Source organism: Scyliorhinus canicula, chromosome 6 (genome assembly GCF_902713615.1).
Source record: "Scyliorhinus canicula chromosome 6, sScyCan1.1, whole genome shotgun sequence".
NCBI lineage: Eukaryota > Metazoa > Chordata > Chondrichthyes > Carcharhiniformes > Scyliorhinidae > Scyliorhinus > Scyliorhinus canicula.
Genome location: NC_052151.1, coordinates 6,096,067 through 6,107,128, shown reverse-complemented (window position 1 = coordinate 6,107,128; position 11,062 = coordinate 6,096,067). Strand labels below are relative to the sequence as shown.

General features: G+C 47.1%; 1 long non-coding RNA gene across 1 annotated transcript in view; it reads right to left on the bottom strand.

Annotated features, from left to right (window-relative positions):
• Nucleotides 1–1,300: 1,300 nt before the first annotated feature.
• LOC119966969 overlaps nt 1,301–11,062 on the bottom strand; it is a 50,336-nt gene continuing 40,574 nt past the window's right edge. The window contains exon 4 of the long non-coding RNA XR_005460883.1: nt 1,301–1,319. This is a non-coding gene — a long non-coding RNA (uncharacterized LOC119966969). The remainder of the gene's footprint in view (nt 1,320–11,062) is intronic.

The following is an 11,062-nucleotide window of genomic DNA, read 5'->3' as shown; positions in this document are numbered from 1 at the left end:
TTAGAAGACAGTCATGATAAATTGGTCTTTTTCTGGATGGCAAGATGCTACCAGTGGGGTGTGATGGGGTTTGGTCCTTCGGACCCTAGCTATTTACAATATATATTAACGATTTGGGTACAGGGATAGAAGGTACAGTGGGGGTAGCATGGTGGTTAGCATAAATGCTTCACAGCTCCAGGGTCCCAGGTTCAGTTCCCGGCTGGGTCACTGTCTGTGCGGCGTCTGCACGTCCTCCCCGTCCAACCCCCACAGTCCAAAGATGTGCGGGTTAGGTGGATTGGCCATGCTAATCTGTCTGTCCTATCCATCTTTTGGTCCTTCTCCCTTGGGTGTGTCTTGGAGGAAGACTCCATCTGCCCTCCAGCTTTTCAGATGGGGAAGGCTCCGGACCTTTTACTGGGCCGTTAAGTCCTCTGATGTTCTTGGTGACTATTCTGAAGGGGGGTGTTGGTCATTTCCCCCACCCACCTGCAGGATCAGCCATATTTACCTGTGAATATGCCCTTTGGGTGCCCCATCTATTTTCCAGTTGTCGCCATGTGACCAGTGTTCTACCCTCTCTCTTCTCTCTCCTCCTCCTTCTCTTTTCTTCCCCCCCCCCCCACCATTTGTGGGTGGTGCAGTGGCTAGCACTGCTGCCTCACGGTGGCCAGGATCCGGGTTTGATCCTAGCCCCGGTTCAATGTTTGTCTGCTTGGGTCTCGCCCTCTAACCCAAAGATGTGCAGAGTAGGTGGATTGGCCATACTAAATTGCCCCTTAATTGCAAATGGTCCATTTGAGTCCATTACTGTTGCTGCTTTCCCACCTGTTCTTGCAAACCAACTCCTCTGCTTCTCCTGGGGTGGTGAAAGTCATAATCTTTGATAGGTCACCCACCGTTTGGCTGGATATAGCATCCTGAACTGTATTTGCTCTTAGTGCTGTTTTGACCCAATTAAACTTGGACTTCTGCTTGGCCAAGTCAGCCTCAAAATGTACTGGTGCATTTGGATTGGATGAATTTCTTTATTGTCACTTGTACTGAGGTACAGTGAAAAGTATTTTTCTGTGAGCAGATTAAGTACATGACATGAAAAAGGAAACAAAAGAAAATACATAATCTGGCAACACAAGGTGTACAATGTAATTACATAAGCATCGGATGAAGCATACAGGGGTGTAGTGTTCATGAGGTCCTGCACCATTACCTCCAGTTGTTGCTCCATCCCCTGCAGCGCCTCGTTCAAGGGGGTCAAGGTGTTTGCAACTTCTGACTTTACTGTTGCTGTGATTTCAATGGTGTCTGTGCTTTAGGAGTGAGCTCCATCCAATGTCCTGTTGGTGGGTAAGCCAGTGTTTTATCAGTGGTTGTGCTCTCACCACCATATCTTGCTCTGCCTCACTCCCTGTTTCCATGGCCTCATCCATCCTTTCCTGGCTCATGCTACCCTTATTCTATTTTTGGCCCCTTTGTTGGTTTGGCTATCTTAGGGTGGGGGAGTGTGACTTTAGTTGGCTTAGTGGCCAATTTTCAGGTCAGAAGTACTTGGTTTTCAATTTCCAATAAGGAAGTCACCTTCCAGTGACTGCTCAGCACATGCCTGATGTGGAGATGCTGGCATTAGACTGGGGTGAGCTCAGTAAGAAGTCTTACACCACCAGGTTAAAGTCCAACAGGTTTGTTTCAAACACCTAGCTTTCAGAGTACTGCTCCTTCCTCACCTGAAGGAGCAGTGCTCCAAAAGCCAGCGCATCCCTGACATTGGAAAGTGTTTCTCGCTATTTAACTGGTCCGTACCCCTCAGGATCTTGGATACCTCTTATCAAGTTCCTCACTGCCACATTCTTTCTCCAAGGAAGCAGTCCCCAAACTCTGCCATCTACCCCTCATTGTTAGTAAGTGATTTCTCTTGTTTTTGGTAAACATGAGAATTTTTTTAGTTTAGTGTTTGTGCTTGAAAGGGCCTGATTAGTTTCATGCTGGGCGACCTGGGGTTTTAAATTCCAACTGTGTCACAGACAGCGCGATGGTGCAGAGTTTAGAACTTCTGCCTTACGGTGCCAAGGACCCAGGTTCGGTCCTGGCCCCAGGTCACTGTCCGTTTGGACGTTGCACATTGCATGGGTCTCATCCCCACAACCCAAAGATGTGCAGGTTGGGTAAATTGGCCACACTATTGACACTTAATTTTTTTGGGGAGGGGGAAGAATTGGGTCCTCATTTTTAATTGCACTGTAAATTCTATATGATTCTATGGTGGAATCTCTACAGTGCAGAAGGCCATTCGGCCCATAGCAACTGCACCAACTCAGTGTATCCTATCGGGGCCAATTCTCTGCCCTATCCCTGTAACCCTACCTGAACACTAAGGGCCAATTTTTATCATGGCCAATCCACCTAAACACAATCATTGGACTGTGGAAGAAAACCAGAGCATCCGGAGGAAACCCACGTGCAAACTCCACACGTTACCTGGGCCCTTGGTGCTGTGAGGCAGCACTGCTAACCATGCTGTCCATAGAAAGCTATTGTGTAAAGAATAAATATAGTTGCTTTGCAGCTAAGAAACCCTGGCAAGTTTTCCTTCTGGAAGCTACAGCAGGGGAGGGAGCCACTCCCACAGCTCTGCGAAAAGCCAGTTATAGAAAGCTAGAAAGTAACCATCTCCCAGCTTTGCCATAAGAAAAACCATACAAATGAAGTAATGGTTATCTAAAGAGCAGCTAGTTAAAGAAAGTGAGTTTCCAGGTGGGTCATAGGTTAAGGGTATGAGAACAAAGGACTTGGTAAAGACCAGCAGAGCTGAGGGAGGCTGAGATGTCAAAGATATCTGAAATGGTTTCCAGTTTTGACATTTTACTGGACCTAGTGTATAAAAGCAGTCGAGGCAAAACTAAAAGGTGTTAAAAGTGGAATAAATTAACTGGTTGAATTCGAGCAGAAGTTCTGTTCAGTCTTGTGGGGTGAATTTTTGAATGCAACTGCTAACAAATCATGGTTTTGAAGTTTGCTTTGAAAGTAGGATTTGGAAACTTGTATGACAATCATCTGGGGGAATTCTGAGGAAGAATTTTGTATTTGCACACAGCCAATTGGTGTGCTGTCAAGGGACTTTGTACTTGTCATCCATGTTAACCTTTAATTATTAAGATGGGGGAATAAATTAGTTTTTTATAATCCAGTTTTTCATGTTTAATTTTCATAAATTAATTAGCAGCCTGTGACTCTTACTCATTTTGTTAGTCTTTTGAGCCAGGATTCCATTTGGGAACCTTTACTGGGGTCATAACTGCTATCATTCTCCTGAATCTCTGCTCTTGCCCTTCCCATCCCCCTCAGTGTGGTGCCCAGCACTGGATGCAGGAGTCTGGTTGAGGCCTAACCATATACCGGTTCAAAATGACCTCCTTTAATCTTGTATTCAGTGCCTCTATTAATAAAGCTTAAATTCCAGTAACTGCTCTCTTGGCATGCCCTGCCATCTTGTGTACATGTACACCAAAATCCCTTTGTTCCTGCGCCTCAGAAGTTTCTTTCTTTTGTACACATTTCCTGCTATTGAACTTTCCTATGCCACTTTTCTGCCTAATTTCCTGCTATAGAACTTTCCTATGCCACTTTTCTGCCTAATCCACCAATGTGTAGGTTTTAGTTCAAGGCTTGGCCGTGGCAAGTTGACTTCCACTTCAAATCTGATCATCTGTAAATTTTGAAATCTTGCTCTGCCATACCAGATCAAAGTGATTGGATTTTGTCCCAAACTATAATTTCCCGACAGCTGGCATTGTCCTTTCACTATTATGTATTTCACTATTATGCCCTATTATGTATTCTCATGTATTTTCTTGAATTTTTAAAATTCCCTTTTCTTCAATGTACTGAATGATCTGTTGAGCTGCTTGCAGAAATATACTTTTCACTGTACCTCGGTACACGTGACAATAAACAAATCCAATCCAAAGTGAACATTTGTAATTCTTCTGGCACCACCTGTGTGTCTAGGAGGATAGTCACCAGTGCCTCTGAAATTTCACTCCTCTCCTCTATCCTTGGATGTCTCATCCAGTCCTGGTGTCATCAATTTTAAGATGGCCTTGTAAATTCATGTGCCAGTTACCAACCCCTCAACTAGGCCTGGGTAGCATTTTTTTTTCCAATAAGGAGCAATTTAGTGTGGCCAATCCACCTACTCTGCACATGGGGAGAATGTGCGACCTCCACACTGACGGTGGGTCAAACCTGGAGCAGCAGTGCTGACCTCCCCACTGACGGTGGGTCAAACCTGGAGCAGCAGTGCTGACCTCCCCACTGACGGTGGGTCAAACCTGGAGCAGCAGTGCTGACCACCTCCACACTGACGGTGGGTCAAACCTGGAGCAGCAGTGCTGACCTCCCCACTGACGGTGGGTCAAACCTGGAGCAGCAGTGCTGACCTCCCCACTGACGGTGGGTCAAACCTGGAGCAGCAGTGCTGACCTCCCCACTGACGGTGGGTCAAACCTGGAGCAGCAGTGCTGACCTCCCCACTGACGGTGGGTCAAACCTGGAGCAGCAGTGCTGACCACCTCCACACTGACGGTGGGTCAAACCTGGAGCAGCAGTGCTGACCTCCCCACTGACGGTGGGTCAAACCTGGAGCAGCAGTGCTGACCACCTCCCCACTGACGGTGGGTCAAACCTGGAGCAGCAGTGCTGACCACCTCCACACTGACGGTGGGTCAAACCTGGAGCAGCAGTGCTGACCTCCCCACTGACGGTGGGTCAAACCTGGAGCAGCAGTGCTGACCTCCACACTGACGGTGGGTCAAACCTGGAGCAGCAGTGCTGACCACCTCCACACTGACGATGGGTCAAACCTGGAGCAGCAGTGCTGACCACCTCCACACTGACGGTGGGTCAAACCTGGAGCAGCAGTGCTGACCTCCACACTGACGGTGGGTCAAACCTGGAGCAGCAGTGCTGACCTCCACACTGACGGTGGGTCAAACCTGGAGCAGCAGTGCTGACCTCCTCCACACTGACGGTGGGTCAAACCTGGAGCAGCAGTGCTGACCTCCACACTGACGGTGGGTCAAACCTGGAGCAGCAGTGCTGACCACCTCCACACTGACGGTGGGTCAAACCTGGAGCAGCAGTGCTGACCACCTCCACACTGACGGTGGGTCAAACCTGGAGCAGCAGTGCTGACCTCCACACTGACGGTGGGTCAAACCTGGAGCAGCAGTGCTGACCTCCCCACTGACGGTGGGTCAAACCTGGAGCAGCAGTGCTGACCTCCACACTGACGGTGGGTCAAACCTGGAGCAGCAGTGCTGACCTCCACACTGACGGTGGGTCAAACCTGGAGCAGCAGTGCTGACCTCCACACTGACGGTGGGTCAAACCTGGAGCAGCAGTGCTGACCACCTCCACACTGACGGTGGGTCAAACCTGGAGCAGCAGTGCTGACCACCTCCACACTGACGGTGGGTCAAACCTGGAGCAGCAGTGCTGACCTCTACACTGACGGTGGGTCAAACCTGGAGCAGCAGTGCTGACCTCCACACTGACGGTGGGTCAAACCTGGAGCAGCAGTGCTGACCTCCACACTGACGGTGGGTCAAACCTGGAGCAGCAGTGCTGACCTCCACACTGACGGTGGGTCAAACCTGGAGCAGCAGTGCTGACCTCCACACTGACGGTGGGTCAAACCTGGAGCAGCAGTGCTGACCACCTCCACACTGACGGTGGGTCAAACCTGGAGCAGCAGTGCTGACCACCTCCACACTGACGGTGGGTCAAACCTGGAGCAGCAGTGCTGACCACCTCCACACTGACGGTGGGTCAAACCTGGAGCAGCAGTGCTGACCTCCACACTGACGGGTCAAACCTGGAGCAGCAGTGCTGACCACCTCCACACTGACGGGTCAAACCTGGAGCAGCAGTGCTGACCTCCACACTGACGGTGGGTCAAACCTGGAGCAGCAGTGCTGACCTCCACACTGACGGTGGGTCAAACCTGGAGCAGCAGTGCTGACCACCTCCACACTGACGGTGGGTCAAACCTGGAGCAGCAGTGCTGACCTCCACACTGACGGTGGGTCAAACCTGGAGCAGCAGTGCTGACCACCTCCACACTGACGGTGGGTCAAACCTGGAGCAGCAGTGCTGACCACCTCCACACCATGCTGCCCTTTTTTATAAGGACAGATACAAAGTCCTTGTATGTCTCCATATGCAAGTCTATTATGTTATTTGTGATGAATGTAAGAAACTATCATACTTGATTTCTATTTTTGCAGTATTATTAAAACCTAGGTTAAAATGCTTACAGACAATATGTCTGTTGGAGCTGTTACTAAAAGCCATTTTACCTGTTTGCAGATAGTTAATGTTGGAGCCAGACTAAACAAATCCAGGCACATTTGTAAGAAGAAGAATGCTGTGTGCTTTTGAGTGCTCCATATAGTCAATTGAAGGGCCAGATCTGTCTGACAAAAGGGAGTTGCTTCCAGGGCTTCAGCTGAGCAGCAGGTTTTTTACCAAATGTTTATTGAATTATCAAACATATTAACAAATCCTACTCCGTTTTTTTAAACTGAAAGAACATTTCTGTTAATATAAATTTAAGGTGGGGCCATGAGGAAGGAAGAAAAGAACTTGCTTGAGAAATCCTGAACTGGAATGTTGAAGCCAGTCAGACTGTAAATCTGTCTTGAGTTTATCCAAGGCCAACCTCCTGTTCTCCAGGACCAAAACAATGGGTCCAAGCTCAAAGACAGGTGGCTTGTTGCAGATCCAGGACAAGTGGGGACAGTGAGAAGGTTGAAGTGCTGCTGGAACTGTTTCCAAATCTTGAGGGAGAATATCACCACCAGACTCTCTAGGAAAGGCCTACAGAGGAGAGGGTAGTGGTTCAGTAATTATGGTGTGTAGGGAAGAGGCGGTGACACAAGATCATGTTGCCATTTTACTCTAGTTCAACCCAGGGTCACTAAGCCAATGCAGGATTTTCTGTATGTTGGCAGCCAGTAAAGAGGAGAGGAGATTTGGGGCAGGCCAAGCCTCCAGATCCCCTCTTCTGAAGCCATGGACTCTACCTTCGCTAGTATTAATTTGCTAGCTGTAGAAGGCAGCATGGTGCCACCAAGGACCTGGGTTTGATCCCAGGTCACTATCTGTGTGGAGTTTGCATATTCTGTCTGCATGGGGTCCCCCCCACACAACCCAAAAAGACATGCAGAGTAGGTGAATTAGCCATGTTAAACTGCCCCTTTTGGGGTTGGGGGAGAATAGAAAAAGTCAGTGAAGATTATTCCACCTCCAGCCCATTTTAACCTTGCTAATGAGGCTCGAAGGGTTTGTGGAGTAAAGACTAGTTATGGACTGCATAGATCCCCAGGTATTGGCAGTAAGAGGGCAAGAGACGAAATGGCAGCGAACCAAGCTGAGCCCCATTAGCTGAGTTCACTGGAAAAGACTCCCTTTTATCCACATTTAACTTGCATCCTTAGTGTGCTAAATATTGAGTATCTTCCACGTTGTGCATAGAGAAGGCCCGATCTTGGGCAGCAAGGTGGCACAGGAGGTTAGCACTATGGCCTTACTGCGCCAAGGTCCCAGGTTCGATCCTGGCTCTGGGACACTGTCTGTGTGGAGTTTGCACATTCTCCCAGTTTGTGTGGGTTTTGCTCCCACAACACATGCGCAAGCTAGGTGGATTGGACATGCTAAATTGCCCCTTAATTGGAAAAAATGAATTGGGTACTGTAAATGTAAAAGAAAAAAGGCCAGATCTATAATATATAGTAGTTATCAGTGTAGAGTAAGATCCGGTGCGCCACTCGTTCTCAGTATTAGGTCATCAGGTGGATGAAGGGAATATACTGAGGCTCAATTGCCAGGGCAAAGAGCAATGGAGAAAGGGGGCAGCCCTGTCGAGCAGAAAATATTGAAGCTATTTTTGTGCAGGGGCACTGTACTTTACCCCAGTGTGGTATTGTGTGAAGCAAATAATGGCATGATGGGAAAACTAGTCAAGTCTTCTTGGTACAATTGACCTAAGACACCGATTCAGAATACACATAGACAGCATGTCCTGAGAGTCTAGATAAGGCTTGAACCTAGAAGTAGTCTTAATACATAACAAGCTGAACAACTATTTCTTCTTGTTCCTAAACAACTTCTTCCCTTTCTTAAAACAAAGACAAGATAATGATATGAAACTCAAGTCCCCTAAAGGTCAGCAAGGTGACGCCATTGTAACGATTATTACTTGTGTTTTGCTTTCGATCAAATTCCTAACCAAGTTGTATTCATGTTATCTTGATCCTATAATGTATAAGAATCGCCTTTTTTTTCTGTAATACCGCAGACTTGGGACGGACTCAGCAGTTTGTAATTGACTGCTTTCCGACTCCGGTATCAGCCATTTACTGCTAGCAGTCAGTTCTAATGAGTGAATAAAGTTCAGTTTTTCTTACCTAATGAATGCTGTTTGAATTTCTCTATCACAGTCAAGACGCGGGGAAAATATAAAATACAACACCAGGATGTAAATTTTGGGTCCAAATCTACCCAAGATCTCTCTAGTCCTATCAAATGCCCTTTTCTGCATCCAAAGATATGATAACTTCAGGTTCCTGAGCAGCAGGGGGCAAGAGGCGCTGCACAGTAGGTGATACTTGTCTGCCTTTAATAAAGTTTGTCTGATCTTTGAGGACAGGGCTCCATGTGAAATGGGTCAGTGTGACCCACACTCGTTGGGTCCATGTTTCCCCCATGTCCATAAAAGGTGCTCCTAGATTGTCATAACCCCCCCCCCTTCCATGGCCTTTATGTTGAAGAAGATATTGACTGTTTTGTTGAGCTTGATGTGTCATATGGCAGCAGACAAATGGGCTCAATTTGTCATCACAGTAAAGTGTCTAGTCTCCATGGTAGGTGTTCAGATGGGTCAAAACAAATATCGGCAAAATAAGGGCATGATCCGAGATGAGTGTTTGGCTGCTCTGAGGGGAGGAAGGATTTGACAACATAAAAAAAAATACAAGCCCTTAATGTTCCTTCGATCACCATGTGCATTCAAGCTCTCCCAATCCCTCTACTACCTAGCCATGCCAACAGAACAGTGTTGTATTAAGGTGTCACCAGATTTTTGCCTGTCTGGCTTCTCTGCTGCTTAGCTCTGAGCCCGTCTGGTTTGTTTTTTACTTTTGTTCCTTTTAATGTAACTGTCTTTTTCTTTTAAATTTAGAGTACCCAATTCTCTTTTTTCCAAGGGGCAATTTAGTGTGGCCAATCCACCTAGCTTGCACATTGTTGGATTGTGGGGGCGAAACCCACGCAAACACTGAGAATGTGCAAACTCCACACGGACAGTGACCCAGGATCGAGCCTGGGACCGCAGTGCTAACCCACTGCACCACCATGCTGCTCTTAATGTAACTGTCTTAAGTCCTGACTGGCCTTTGGGATTTGTTCTTTTGTGAAATCTGCTCTCCAATTCCATTGTCCTGTCTGGCCTCTTGTGGCTCTAGCTTCCAACTAAGTTCTTGTCCAGGGCTATTCCCTAGTTGCTAAGTACCAGTCTGGGTTTTTTAAATAAAATAAAAGGCGTGCTCTAAGCGTGCTTTTGCAATTAAGGTTTTACAATCTAGGTGTGCTTTTGCAATTAAGGTTTTACAATGCAATACCTGTGTTTAACAAACAAAATTTATTGATTGAATTCTTTTGAGGAGGTAACTAGTGTGTAGATGAAGGTAGAGCAGTTGATGGCATATACATGGATTTTAGTAAGGTGTTTGATGAGGTTCCCCATGGTCAGCTCATGAAGGAAGTAAGGAGGTGTGGGATGGAGGGAAATTTGGCCAATTGGATAAGTAATTGGCTATCACATAAGACAGAGGGTGGTGGTGGTGGATGGAAAATTTTCATACTGGAGACCAGTTACCAGTGGTGTACCACAGGGATCACTGCTGGGTCCTCTGCTATTGTGATTTTTATCAATGACTTGGAGGAGGGGGCTGGAGGGTGGGTCAGTAAATTTGCTGATGACACCAAGATTGGTGGATGAGGTGGAGGGCTGTTGTAGGCTGCAATGAGACATTGATAGGATGCAGAGCTGGGCTGGAAAATGGCAGATAGAGTTTAACCCTGATAAGTGCGAGGTGATTCATTTTGGTAGAAAAAATTTGAATGTGGATTACAGGGTCATCGGCAGGGTTCTGAGGAATGTGGAGGAACAGAGATCTTGGGGTTCATGTCCACAGATCTCCTGAAGGTTGCCACTCAAGTGGATAGAGCCTTGAAGAAGGCTTATAGTGTGTTAGCGTTTAACAGGGGGCTTGAGTTTAAGAGCCGCTGAGTTATGTTGCAACTATTCATGACCCTGGTGAGACCACATTCTGAGTATTGTGTGCAGTTCTGATTATAGAAGGATGTGGAAGCATTGGAAAGGGTGCAAAGGAGATTGACCAGGATGCTGCCTGGTTTGTAGGATGGGTCTTTGAGGGAGCTAGGGCTTTTCTCTTTGGAGCGGATCCGGGAGGTTGAGAGGTGACTTAATAGAGTTTTTATAAGTTGATGAGGGGGATAGATAGAGTGGACGTTCAGAGACTATTTCCTCAGGTGGATGTAGCTGTTACAAGGGGGCATAACTAAAAGATTCAGGGTGGGAGATATAGGAGGGATATCCGAGGTAGGTTCTTTACTCAGTGGTTAGGGTGTGGAATGGACTGCCTGCTGTGATAGTGGAGTCGGACACTTTAGGAACTTTCAAGAGGTTATTGGATAGGAACATGGAGCACACCAGAATGACGGAGTGGGATAGCTTGATCTTGGTTTCGGATAATGCTCGGCGCAACATCGAGGGCCGAAGGGCCTGTTCTGTGCTGTACTGTTCTATGTTCTATAAATTTTGCATAAACAAATTTTAAAACCAGACAAATATAAATTAAGCCATCGTCTTTGTCACTTTGGCTCATTTGTAATTATTCCCATTTCTCTGTTCATCCATTCATCTTGCTAAAAGTGCTGTATGCATTGAGCTTTTGGGGAAGAACACAGCCTTTTGTGCAGTCTGCAACTGGTTTGTCCT